This window comes from Vicia villosa, unplaced genomic scaffold (genome assembly GCF_029867415.1).
Source record: "Vicia villosa cultivar HV-30 ecotype Madison, WI unplaced genomic scaffold, Vvil1.0 ctg.000927F_1_1, whole genome shotgun sequence".
Lineage (NCBI taxonomy): Eukaryota > Viridiplantae > Streptophyta > Magnoliopsida > Fabales > Fabaceae > Vicia > Vicia villosa.
Genome location: NW_026705417.1, coordinates 338,827 through 351,240, shown reverse-complemented (window position 1 = coordinate 351,240; position 12,414 = coordinate 338,827).

The window sequence follows — 12,414 nt, the reverse complement described above, 5'->3', positions numbered from 1 at the left end:
TGATTTGAGTGCCGATGGATTTTATTAAAGATTGAATTAGTAGCAAAGATGGAATAAACTTTAGAACTCTGGGAATCGTATTTGTGATGGCAAAGTAAAGATAAGTATAAAGGAAGAATTTTAGAGGATTTCTGACACCTATTGAATGTGAGGAATACTTTGTTGAGATGTCGAGTGGGATTATATTTGAGCACGAAGGATGTCATAGGATTTGGATTAAGACCACGAGTTATGAGTGTTGTCTTGGACTTACAGACTAGTTGTATGGTTCAAGATTCGAAGTGTTTAATGATCATAAGAGTTGAAGTACCTTTTTGATCAGAAGGGGCTTAATATGAGGCAGCAGAGATGGTTAGAGAATTTTTTTTAAGGATTATGATTTTGGTTTGAATTACCATCCTGGTAAGGAAAATTTGTGTAACTGAGGTTTTGAGCTTCGGAAGAATATTCTAGAAGAAGGGCACCGTAGTGGATTATTGAACTATGACGATGTTAATGGGTTTGGGTGCGAACTCGGAAAGGACACTATTATGTAGTAACGACGGTTTATGCTTAAATATGATTTTCAACTAATATTGACAAATTTAGGACTTGATCACCCTAAATCTCTTGTTGGTAGTAGATGGAATCATATAGATGAGATGAGCTTGTTTTGTTACCTTAATGGTATAAGATGTGATGAATGCGAAGCCGTGGGAATAATCACTCACCATGTTGTGTGAACTTATGAAGAAGTGAATACAAAAGAGTGCAATATATTGGATGATGACTTAAGGCGGGTAATCAAAGTCGCGCAGCGAAGGTGTGATGTAGAGTAGTGTTTTGAGTACTACTTGTGGCAAGTGAGGAATTAATATGTCGGAAGCCTACATAGAGAATATGTGTTGATCTATATGTTGGATTTAGAATCCAGTGGATGTAAGAATGTCGTGTCGGAGAATTATAACTCTTTTGAATAATTGCCGAGATGATGAATATGTTATTACGGTTGTACGTAGTTAACGAGTATGTATTCGGCGAAATTAAAAACGAAGAGTTGATGCTATATGATGTTGTAATTATTTTGTGTTATTATTGAGGTGATATTGTAAATTCCAGACATAATGAGGAATTATGCGCTATGAAGGGAGAGATTGATTTAATTTTTAAGAAGAGAGTGGGACTCAGCTGAGCTATTTGGTAAGCAATGGTATATTGAGGCTGATGAGCGTGATTATAATTACTTGTGTGTACTTATTTTGATGGTTAGGATGTTTAAATAGAGGAAGTAAATCAGGAATTGGTTTTCGTTGGATGCGAGTAAGGATTTCTAAGTGGTAGATTAGTACCATGAATGATGAGGAATGATTCTTGGACGAATAAGTAAAGAGAGTCGGAATCGGGTGAAACCAATAAAGCTATTTAGTATAGATGATTGTGATGAGTAATCAGATTATTGCAGAAAAAGCGGAATGTAAAGTGCTGGATAATTGATGGTGTGACTTAAGAGGAGCCAGATAATTGGAATTCAATAGTATAAGAATATGAATACTGAGTTTCTTGAAGGAAGCAGTTGGTGAAAAGTGTAAGTATTACCTTATCACTCAGATGGAAGAGTGTGTCTAAGGTTGGTATGCTTGGTAGATGGAATTCATTACTGCATTGTTGATCAAGTGTGATCATACTATGGATTGTGTAATTGTATTACTCGGTGGATGAGCGTATTGTATAGGTTGTACCTATGTTCTATTGTTGCTAATCTTTTTGGAGATATAGCGAGTGGTATACTTTTGGATAGTCAAATGCGACATAAGAACTGGGATTTGAATGTATGAAACATGTTTCCTGTTGGTTATGTCAGATGGATTTTGAGGATTGACTGATGGTAATGTTAATTGGGAGCTGGAGAGTCAGGTGAAGGACTCTTATACGAGCTGGTTACTTGAGGTACGTTTTCGAGGACGAAAACTCTTTTAGTGGGGGAGATATGTAACACCCGTATATTTTAATTTTTAATTTAAATGGAATTTAAATAATAATTAGAATTATTGGTGATTTGTAGAAGTTAATTGGAAAAGGATGGTTTATGGTGTTGGGCCATGTGTGATGTTAAGGAATGAGGGGGTGTTATGTTAGTAAAGGTCTTATTCCAATTAAAGTTTATTTTATAAAATAATAAGAATTGGGAATAAGGGAAAGGAACGTGAAAAGCAGAGCGGAGGATATGAGAGATTGGGAAGCTGGTACGTGAAGAGGAACAAAGAGGAAAAGAACCAATCAAGAATCTTTGGCTAAGGTAAGGGGGGACTCTCCGGTTATCATCTATTATTGCGTTCTTGGATAATGATATTGATTAGGGATGTTGTTGAGTCAATTGGATTATATGTTAGGTTTAGGGAGGTTATGAATTGATGAAAATTGCATGGATTATTGATAGATTACGTGTTGTTTTGATGTGTGATGATGAATAATGATGCAACTGATGATTAACTGCCTGTATATGATGTTTAGAGTCAGTTTTGGACTCAGATTAAGTGAGATCGCAGGATCTAACGCAGACCCGAAAGTGTGAAATCGCCAATTCGCGCCGCGTCCCTGTGTTGGCGCCGCGAAGGCGTACTTGTTTTCTCGCATCGCGCCGCGTGCATAGGTTGGCGCCGAGAACGCGTTTGTGTGGTTCAGGTCACGCCGCGAATCTTGGTTGCGCCGTGTGCTGTAGCGTTAGTTGATTTCTTGGAAAAGTTAAATGATGTGTAACTTTCGAACCGTAGGTCCGTTTTTAGTGCCGTTTCGAGCACGATGAATCTTATGAGATAGCCTACGTGTTTTAACTGATGAAATGAGATGTGTATCCGATTATTTTTAAATATGATTTTATTTCTTGCTGAATGATGTATCGTACATATATGTGGTGAGATATGTTAAATACATGCTATGTTGAAATATTAATCATGTGAAGATTTGTTTAATTGGATGGTGTATTGTTGACATATATGATGAAGTGTGACAATATAAGATGTTTTTTTGAAAAACATTATGATGTGATGATTTGTTGAGAATTATATGATGTTGATTGAGTTGTGTTGGAATGATGTGGATACATGTGTGTTCTTCTTGTTAATGATGATGATTAATGTGGACACATGTATGTTATTTAATGATGATGATGATGATGATGATGATGATTGTCTGTATTTGAATGATGCTAATGTATACAAACATACTTTGATGATGATGATGATGATGTTGATGATGATGATGAAATGAGTATTTGACGATGTTACTCATTAGACTTGACGATGGTATAAGTATGTTGTATATGTTGCATTTCATTCATGTGCATTGATGATACTGTATCCATAAGGGTGTGTTGGATCAGTGAAGGGCATGATTCCCATTGTGTGGAATCTGTGCTGGCAGGGCCGTATCTGGATGATGTTGGATCGGTCATGGGTTATTCCCATTGGATGATGTTGGTACCACATGCATAGTGTCAGTTCATACATATGCATACTTTTATAACATGATTGGAAGTATTCCAGTGTTATAAATATTGATGATGTGTTAATTGCGTGTTTTGTTGAATTAATGTTGTATATGAATGTCTGTGTGAAAGATGTGTTCTGTTGATGTTTGTGTAAGCGATAGATGTTCCTGATAATCTGAATATGATGGAATTGGGTGAATAATATAACTATGATGTGTTGTTATTTAAGATGCAATAACATTTGTTAACTGTGATGAGACTCACCCTTACTGTTGACATTTTCAGATTGAGGATAGCTGCTTTCGACTTGGTGAGGATTAGCTCATAAGTCAGTGTGTTAGTGTAGCGTCAGGTGTCATGCTCTGATATTGTAACACTGGGGGAACGCTAGATTAGAGTTTATGATGATACTCTATCATGGTGTTAATGTATTAATTCTGTAGGATGTTACATAGATGATGATATGCTTATCCGTGTAATGAATTTTCCGCTGTGTTAACATGAGATGTTTATGTATTATGATGAATCGTTCCTTAGTGAAAGCATGACAATGAATTTATGATAAATTTGTTTTAATTGGAATTGTGGCACCCTTGTTTTCATGTTTTACTCTGAATTATTTTATTAATTTCCGCGGGGTTTAGAAGGGTGTTACAATAGTGGTATCAGAGCAGGTCGGTCCGTCCGGCCAATTGTCGAGTCAGTTGAGTTGCACGACAGTTGTATACTGTCGGTGTTTATCCCTTAGTACACGACATGTGAGTGAATCACTGTCGATACTTGTTTGTTTTGTTGCAGGTGTTGGATTGAAACAAGTGGGGGAGAAGCTTGGCTTCTCGGTTATGTTTCAGTTGTAAGATGATTGATTCAGTAGGCTGTTGTTGGCAGCAGTGCAAGTGTTGTTGGAGTTTGTTATTTCCGAGTTGAAGGTGAATTGAACTTAAGACTTGGCTGGTAAGTAAGTTTGAGCATCTTGAAGGAAGATGATTAGAGGTAATTGATAATTATTTGTAAGAGAGGAAAATTATAAAGTTGCGATGTATTAGCTCTGCTGGAGGGATGCGAAGTTGTCAGTCGAGTAGCCTTACGTCTTAGAAGAGGATCAGTTGCAAGTTTGCAAAGAGGATTTAAGTCGGAATGTTTCAGAAATCGCACTTCGGCGATGGGATGTGTTGCTCAAGTTATAAGAATGTTTGGAAGTGAAGAGATATTATAAGGAGCTGTTTAGAATGTGATTGAGTTGAAGAGGATGAGTTTTGGAGTGAGATTTTCGTAAGCAAAACGCATGAAAATTGTTGAATAGCTGTAGAACTTCGAAAATTCATAACTGGAGTTCCGGGCATCCGAACTGAGTTCCGTTTGAAGCGTTGGAAAGCTAACGAGATGAAATTTGTTATAAAAATGGTTGCAGCATCTGTAACATAATTAATTGTTACAGGATGGTGTTGGAAAGAGGCGAAGTTGCGGTTACTCTTGTTCTTATAACTAGACTTGTCTATTGGTACTGCACGGGGTGTTAGTGTCAGTGTTGAACGGATTGAGGAGTAATTTTAATAATTGATTATACCATTTGAAGAGTTTTGGGAATACCGTATTGAGCGTCGCTGCATGATGTCGATGTTGGATTTTCGGACAACGATTGGAAAATTCGTATCTTGAGCTCGAGTGTCGGATTAACGTGCCGTTTGAACCTATGAACATGTGAAATTATGTTCTACATTATGGGAGAGTTATAAATACAGTAGATGTGATCCTATGAGAAGATATTCTGAATTCAGTTAAGGAAGCGTGAAACTTGTTGAATAGGAATGCCTACTACCGTGATTATTCGAAACGAAGTTGAGTAGAATGTGATGTTGATGAATAAGTTGATGAGATGCTCGATAATAAAGATGATTTGAGTGCCGATGGATTTTATTAAAGATTGAATTAGTAGCAAAGATGGACTAAACTTTAGAACTCTGGGAATCGTATTTGTGATGGCAAAGTAACGATAAGTATAAAGGAAGAATTTTAGAGGATTTCTGACACCTATTGAATGTGAGGAATACTTTGTTGAGATGTCGAGTGGGATTATATTTGAGCACGAAGGATGTCATAGGATTTGGATTAAGACCACGAGTTATGAGTGTTGTCTTGGACTTACAGACTAGTTGTATGGTTCAAGATTCGAAGTGTTTAATGATCATAAGAGTTGAAGTACCTTTTTGATCAGAAGGGGCTTAATATGAGGCAACAGAGATGGTTAGAGAATTTTTTTTAAGGATTATGATTTTGGTTTGAATTACCATCCTGGTAAGGAAAATTTGTGTAACTGAGGTTTTGAGCTTCGGAAGAATATTCTAGAAGAAGGGCACCGTAGTGGATTATTGAACTATGACGATGTTAATGGGTTTGGGTGCGAACTCGGAAAGGACACTATTATGTAGTAACGACGGTTTATGCTTAAATATGATTTTCAACTAATATTGACAAATTTAGGACTTGATCACCCTAAATCTCTTGTTGGTAGTAGATGGAATCATATAGATGAGATGAGCTTGTTTTGTTACCTTAATGGTATAAGATGTGATAAATGCGAAGCCGTGGGAATAATCACTCACCATGTTGTGTGAACTTATGAAGAAGTGAATACAAAAGAGTGCAATATATTGGATGATGACTTAAGGCGGGTAATCAAAGTCGCGCAGCGAAGGTGTGATGTAGAGTAGTGTTTTGAGTACTACTTGTGGCAAGTGAGGAATTAATATGTCGGAAGCCTACATAGAGAATATGTGTTGATCTATATGTTGGATTTAGAATCCAGTGGATGTAAGAATGTCGTGTCGGAGAATTATAACTCTTTTGAATAATTGCCGAGATGATGAATATGTTATTACGGTTGTACGTAGTTAACGAGTATGTATTCGGCGAAATTAAAAACGAAGAGTTGATGCTATATGATGTTGTAATTATTTTGTGTTATTATTGAGGTGATATTGTAAATTCCAGACATAATGAGGAATTATGCGCTATGAAGGGAGAGATTGATTTAATTTTTAAGAAGAGAGTGGGACTCAGCTGAGCTATTTGGTAAGCAATGGTATATTGAGGCTGATGAGCGTGATTATAATTACTTGTGTGTACTTATTCTGATGGTTAGGATGTTTAAATAGAGGAAGTAAATCAGGAATTGGTTTTCGTTGGATGCGAGTAAGGATTTCTAAGTGGTAGATTAGTACCATGAATGATGAGGAATGATTCTTGGACGAATAAGTAAAGAGAGTCGGAATCGAGTGAAACCAATAAAGCTATTTAGTATAGATGATTGTGATGAGTAATCAGATTATTGCAGAAAAAGCGGAATGTAAAGTGCTGGATAATTGATGGTGTGACTTAAGAGGAGCCAGATAATTGGAATTCAATAGTATAAGAATATGAATACTGAGTTTCTTGAAGGAAGCAGTTGGTGAAAAGTGTAAGTATTACCTTATCGCTCAGATGGAAGAGTGTGTCTAAGGTTGGTATGCTTGGTAGATGGAATTCATTACTGCATTGTTGATCAAGTGTGATCATACTATGGATTGTGTAATTGTATTACTCGGTGGATGAGCGTATTGTATAGGTTGTACCTATGTTCTATTGTTGCTAATCTTTTTGGAGATATAGCGAGTGGTATACTTTTGGATAGTCAAATGCGACATAAGAACTGGGATTTGAATGTATGAAACATGTTTCCTGTTGGTTCTGTCAGATGGATTTTGAGGATTGACTGATGGTAATGTTAATTGGGAGCTGGAGAGTCAGGTGAAGGACTCTTATACGAGCTGGTTACTTGAGGTACGTTTTCGAGGACGAAAACTCTTTTAGTGGGGGAGATATGTAACACCCGTATATTTTAATTTTTAATTTAAATGGAATTTAAATAATAATTAGAATTATTGGTGATTTGTAGAAGTTAATTGGAAAAGGATGGTTTATGGTGTTGGGCCATGTGTGATGTTAAGGAATGAGGGGGTGTTATGTTAGTAAAGGTCTTATTCCAATTAAAGTTTATTTTATAAAATAATAAGAATTGGGAATAAGGGAAAGGAACGTGAAAAGCAGAGCAGAGGATATGAGAGATTGGGAAGCTGGTACATGAAGAGGAACAAAGAGGAAAAGAACCAATCAAGAATCTTTGGCTAAGGTAAGGGGGGACTCTCCGGTTATCATCTATTATTGTGTTCTTGGATAATGATATTGATTAGGGATGTTGTTGAGTCAATTGGATTATATGTTAGGTTTAGGGAGGTTATGAATTGATGAAAATTGCATGGATTATTGATAGATTACGTGTTGTTTTGATGTGTGATGATGAATAATGATGCAATTGATGATTAACTGCCTGTATATGATGTTTAGAGTCAGTTTTGGACTCAGATTGAGTGAGATCGCAGGATCTAACGCAGACCCGAAAGTCTGTGAAATCGCCAATTCGCGCCGCGTCCCTGTGTTGGCGCCGCGAAGGCGTACTTGTTTTCTCGCATCGCGCCGCGTGCATAGGTTGGCGCCGAGAACGCGTTTGTGTGGTTCAGGTCACGCCGCGAATCTTGGTTGCGCCGCGTGCTGTAGCGTTAGTTGATTTCTTGGAAAAGTTAAATGATGTGTAACTTTCGAACCGTAGGTCCGTTTTTAGTGCCGTTTCGAGCACGATGAATCTTATGAGATAGCCTACGTGTTTTAACTGATGAAATGAGATGTGTATCCGATTATTTTTAAATATGATTTTATTTCTTGCTGAATGATGTATCGTACATATATGTGGTGAGATATGTTAAATACATGCTATGTTGAAATATTAATCATGTGAAGATTTGTTTAATTGGATGGTGTATTGTTGACATATATGATGAAGTGTGACAATATAAGATGTTTTTTTGAAAAACATTATGATGTGATGATTTGTTGAGAATTATATGATGTTGATTGAGTTGTGTTGGAATGATGTGGATACATGTGTGTTCTTCTTGTTAATGATGATGATTAATGTGGACACATGTATGTTATTTAATGATGATGATGATGATGATGATGATGATTGTCTGTATTTGAATGATGCTAATGTATACAAACATACTTTGATGATGATGATGATGATGATGATGAAATGAGTATTTGACGATGTTACTCATTAGACTTGTCGATGGTATAAGTATGTTGTATATGTTGCATTTCATTCATGTGCATTGATGATACTGTATTCATAAGGGTGTGTTGGATCAGTGAAGGGCATGATTCCCATTGTGTGGAATCTGTGCTAGCAGGGCCGTATCTGGATGATGTTGGATCGGTCATGGGTTATTCCCATTGGATGATGTTGGTACCACATGTGTAACACCCCAATTCTACCCAGGCATAAAGGTACAAATATCAGAGTGTAAAAATTAAATTCATAAAAACAATTAGGGCGTTACACTTAAGTAACCACATAACCAAACATATCATACTCGCAAAAGATGCGTAACACAAATAATCAAAGAGGAAAGATTCTCATAAACACCTGAATGGATTCATACTTATATAAATGCATCGGAAAATAAAATATCCACAACATTCTCCCAAAAAACACCGTATAAGAAGGTATCCAAAATACATAATACGAATGCATCTAAAGGATCAAATATACATCAAAAGGATCCTATAAGCATTATCTACAAGATAAGTGTTCAATCCCCCCTAGGTGTTACGTATCACGAGCGGACGACACCAAAACGGACGACTACAAAGAGAGCACCTACACTTGCGGATCACCTGCACTTTACCCACGAGTAGGTAACATTAAGGCAGAAGGGTGAGAATATAATTCATAATGAAGCATGATAAATATAGTAATGCCCACAAATATCATTAAGAATCACATAACAAGATAATCCAACAAGTCAATATATGAGTAATGCGGTACATGAATGATAACATAAATTATAAGGACTGACGATGATGAATGAGACTCGACTATGCGTATGCATGTGGTACCAAATCCGGAGTAAAACTCCTCCTTGTCATTATGACAAATACACCTTGCCGAGCATTATGCTGGGACTTCTTTCCCTCAGGAAAATACACCTTAGTCGGGCAGTAAGCCACGACTAACCGCCATCGAGCATTTAGCCCCCACTGATGACCTCTTGCCACTCGGGAAAATACACCTTTTTACCGAGCATTAAGCTCCCATTGGTAATAATTTCCAATTCAGGCCACCTGTTATTAGCATTCCACCATTAACGTAATGAAATGTCATGCTGTGCATACAAACGACTCAATTACATAACAACAACAACAATAATATAACTCGGTCACATATCTACATCACACCGGTTATATTAATCCACACGGATACATTATCAAAATTGCCACTCAGGCGTTCATATTCACACATCACACATATACCGTCAAAACATACTTGATTAGTAAATATCATTTCACAAAATACATTTATGAAAAATCATTCAACCACCAACACACTCCTCTTTATCATAAAGCACACTCAAGGGTTCCCATAATACTTCAAACGGCGCGTAGAAACGACCTATGGTTCAAAAGATACAACAAAACGAAGTTTGGAAAACAAAATTTCGCACAGTCCGCTTGAGCTCCGCTCAGCGGACCCAGACAGAAAATCATCAAACAAAATACAGAACCTCCGCTCAGCGGACCTTCACAGAGAATTATCTACAAAAGGACCTCCGCTCAGCGGACCTGCGTAAACCTAGAAAAATCAGTTCTGCAACAGACCGTCTCAGCTCCCTCTAAACCATTCAAAACCCATTTAAACCTTCATCCCAACACCAATACAACACAAACATGCTATGTATACACCTAATCCATGATTAACACATGGTTGAATCATCACATATTGTCTTTGACCTATATTTCTTCATAAGCAAGGAAACATGGAGAAATGAAAAACAAACATGATCCATGGGAATATCTATCATCCTAGTACACATACACACCTCAAAATCAAGTTTATAACTTCAAAACTCACAAAACACACAATTTACCATTGTTGAACAAGCTTGGAAAAGAGCAAGAACAAGAACAAAACATACAAAACTACAAGAACCATACAATCAAGATAAACTACATTCATCCCCCTTACCTTGGTTGGATTCTTGGCCCTAGCTTTGTTTGGATTCCTACACTTCTCTTCTTCTCTTTGTTTTTCTCTTCTTTCTCTTCTCTTCACAAGTTTTCTTTCTTTCCCAAAAATATCTCAAAATATCTCATTTTCTCCCTATATCTCTTTCTATTTCTCTACTTCTCATTTTCCCCCACTCAACTTTCATAAATTCTAATTTTGGCCCAAATGTTACTAAACATCAATTCTAACCAATTAACACCCAAAACATAATAATTACACATATGGAAAGTAATAAGTAAAATATTAACATAATTAATATTTACCGACTGACTCGACTAAAAAAGGGTAAAATTAGGGAAATGTAGCAAACATCACAATTAATCAGGAAAAACACATTTACGGGCGTTACAACATGCATAGTGTCAGTTCATACATATGCATACTTTTATAACATGATTGGAAGTATTCCAGTGTTATAAATATTGATGATGTGTTAATTGCGTGTTTTGTTGAATTAATGTTGTATATGAATGTCTGTGTGAAAGATGTGTTCTGTTGATGTTTGTGTAAACGATAGATGTTCCTGATAATCTGAATATGATGGAATTGGGTGAATAATATAACTATGATGTGTTTTTATTTAAGATGCAATAACATTTGTTAACTGTGATGAGACTCACCCTTACTGTTGACATTTTTAGATTGAGGATAGCTGCTTTCGACTTGGTGAGGATTAGCTCATAAGTCAGTGTGTTAGTGTAGCGTCAGGTGTCATGCTCTGATATTGTAACACTGGGGGAACGCTAGATTAGAGTTTATGATGATACTCTATCATGGTGTTAATGTATTAATTCTGTAGGATGTTGCATAGATGATGATATGCTTATCCGTGTAATGAATTTTCCGCTGTGTTAACATGAGATGTTTATGTATTATGATGAATCGTTCCTTAGTGAAAGCATGACAATGAATTTATGATAAATTTGTTTTAATTGGAATTGTGGCACCCTTGTTTTCATGTTTTACTCTGAATTATTTTATTAATTTCTGCGGGGTTTAGAAGGGTGTTACAGTTCACTTGAGAGGTCAGAACCTGATTTTACTTTGAGAGAAGCAAAACCCTAATTGTGGGTTGATTGCTTAGGAGAGAGATAGTCAAGCTTCTTTCTCAGCGCTTGAACCAAAATATTTTGAAATATGATGGGCAAATTTTGGGGTATGACAGCTTCCCTTGTTCAATCTTCTTATACCTGAGGATGTAGATTGGCCTGTGTGCTTGTCGGAATCTGAAGGTGGAAAAGGATTTAACACTAGAATACCAAGAAATTTGCCCTTGATGATGCGACTTTTTCGGTGATGGGCTTAGAGATGCCACCCGGACAGAGTATTTTCAAAGATGGGCTTAAAGATGCCATCCGGATGTTAGGAGACTTGATTGAGATGGGCTTAAAGATGCCATCCAACTTGATAGACTTGAGGGTCAGAATACGTCGTACGTTAGACCGTATCTGAAGGATATACTTAGGATGAGTCATACGTTAGACTGAATCCACTGTATTGATAAGTGTCAAAGTAAGCCGTACGTTAGGCTATACTTTTAGGACGAGTCATACGCTAGAATGGGTCCAGTTTGCATAGTTAAATGTCTGGAAAAGCCGTACGTTAGGCTGAAGGATGGGTCGTACGTTAGACCGGATCCGATTGTTTTGAGAATGGTCGGAATGCATCATACATTAGGTGGTATCCTAGGATGAGTCGTACGTTAGACTGAATCCTTTGTATTGAGAAGTGTTTGTTGGAGATTTATTCTAATTAAATATGCTTATTGAAAAGTAAATTCAACCAT